Below are 2,500 nucleotides of genomic sequence, written 5' to 3' on the forward strand. Positions count from 1 at the left end.
GCGCCTCCGTGCTGGCGCCGGGCACCTCGACGCCGAGCCCCCCGCGGCCCCCCCCAGACCCCTGCCGAGGGCCGAAGGGCTCTGCGGACCGTGAAAGAAGCAGCCCAGGAACGGCCCAGAAGCGACCGCCCGAGTCGCATCGGGGGCCGCCGCCGCCGCGCTTCCCTTGCACGCTGGCCCCGCTGGGATGCTGTGGCCCCGTGGCCCCGGGGGCAGACCTCGTGTTCCGGGCGCCGGGGGCAGACCTGTGTTCCCGGCCCCGAGGTTGACCTGTTGTCCGAACGGCGCCAGCTTAGACCTTTTGTCCGGCCTCCGGGGTAGACCTTTTGTCCGAACTCCGGGGTAGACCTGTTGTCCGGCCTCCGGGGTAGACCTGTTGTCCGACCGCCGGCATAGACCTCTTGTCCGGGCGCCGGGCTAGACCTGTTTCCAGGGACCCGGGGTAGACCTGTCGTCCGGCACCCGGGCTAGAGCTCTTCTCCGGGCGCCGGGCTAGACCTTCGGTCTGGGCGCCGGGCTAGACCTTTTTCTCCGGGCGCCGGGCTAGGCCTGTTTCCAGGGACCCGGGCTAGACCTGTTGTCCGGCACCCGGGCTAGGGCTCTTCTCCGGGCGCGGGGGTAGACCTTTTTCTCCGGGCGCCGGGGTAGACCTCTTCTCCGGGCGCTGGGGAAGACCATTTGCCCGGGCGCCGGGGTAGACCGTTTTCTCCGGTCGCCGGGCTGGACCCGTTGCCCGTGCGCCACCTTAGACCTTTTGGTCCGGGCGCCGGGGTAGACCTTTGGTCCGGGATCCGTGGTAGACCCGTTGTCCGGACTGCGGGGTAGACCTCTTGTCCGGCCTCCGGGGTAGACCTGCTGTCCGGACTCCGGGGTAGACCTGCTGTCCCTGCTGGCGGGTAGACCTCTTGTCCGAATCTCGGGGTAGACCTGTTGTCCGGACTGCGGGGTAGACCTGCTGTCCGGCCTCCGGGGTAGACCTGCTGTCCATACTCCGGGGTAGACCTCTTGTCCGAATCTCGGGGTAGACCTGGTGTCCGAACTCCGGGGTAGACCTGCTGTCCGAACTGCCGGGTAGACCTGTTGTCCGAACGCCGGGGTAGACCTCTTGTCCTAGCTGGCGGGTAGACCTGTGTTCCGAATCTCGGGGTAGACCTCTTGTCCGAACCGCGGGGTAGACCTGCTGTCCGAAATCCGGGGTAGACCTGCTGTCCGAAATCGGGGGTAGACCTGCTGTCCAAACTCCGGGGTAGACCTCTTGTCCGAACCGCGGGGTAGACCTGGTGTCCGAACTACGGGGTAGACCTGTTGTCCGGACTGCGGGGTAGACCTGCTGTCCGAAATCCGGGGTAGACCTGCTGTCCGAAATCGGGGGTAGACCTGCTGTCCAAACTCCGGGGTAGACCTCTTGTCCGAACCGCGGGGTAGACCTGCTGTCCGAACTACGGGGTAGACCTGTTGTCCGGACTGCGGGGTAGACCTGTTGTCCGAACTCCGGGGTAGACCTGTTGTCCCTGCTATCGGGTAGACCTGTTGTCCGAATCTCGGGGTAGACCTGCTGTCCGAAATACGGGGTAGACCTGCTGTCCGAACCGCGGGGTAGACCCGTTGTCCGAATCTCGGGGTAGACCCGTGTTCCGGGGTAGACCTGGTGTCCGGACTCCGGGGTAGACCTGGTGTCCGAACTGCCGGGTAGACCTGTTGTCCGAACTGCCGGGTAGACCTGCTGTCCGAACTGCCGGGTAGACCTGTTGTCCCGGCCGGCGCCGGAAGTTCGCCAAGGGGTCGCTGTTTCCAGCCGCCTCCGGCTACGTCGACGTAGAGGGCGGCCTGCGGTGGCGCAGCTTCCCGGTCGAGCGCCAGCGGTCCCCTTGGAGGCGCCGGCGGCCTTGGACTCGTCTGTACGTATATTGGGAGCGAGGTGACGGGCCGCATCCCCGCAGGTTCCACGAGGGCGCCTGTGTCCGAGGCGGAGGATAGGGCGGCCGCGTCGCGCGCGGTCGTCGGGGCGAAGCGAGTGCCGCCTGCACCGGGTGAGCCGCGGGGGCTTGGTCCCGGTGCCCCGTCCTGCCCCCCCCCCAGGGCAGTTTCGAGGAATATCCGACCCGAGAGGCCAGCGAGAAATGACGAGGCCGAGAAAGCCAGAGCGAGGGCCGCGAGAGAGACGAAGCGAAAGGCCGAAAGAGCGTGTCGAGAAGCCGCTTGCTGAGCGCAGCGAAGGTTGCAGAGAGAGACAGCCCCCGCCGCGGGCGGGCTCGAGTGTGGCGTTCCGCTCCGGTCGGCCGCCGCCGGCCCGGTTTGCAAGGGGGGGCGGCCCCCCTGGGACACGATGGGCTGGCGGGGCGAGGTGCGGCGGCGCCTCGTCCCTTTTCTGCCTGGCCTTAAGCCGGGGCCCGCCGGGCGCGGGTGTTTATTTTCGGCTGCCGGTCTTGGTCGCCCGGTGGCCGGCAGCCAGGGGTCGACGCGGCCGGGGTTTTTCCCCGGCCCTTGCCCGAGAGCCCCC

Source organism: Taeniopygia guttata, chromosome 37 (assembly GCF_048771995.1).
Source record: "Taeniopygia guttata chromosome 37, bTaeGut7.mat, whole genome shotgun sequence".
NCBI lineage: Eukaryota > Metazoa > Chordata > Aves > Passeriformes > Estrildidae > Taeniopygia > Taeniopygia guttata.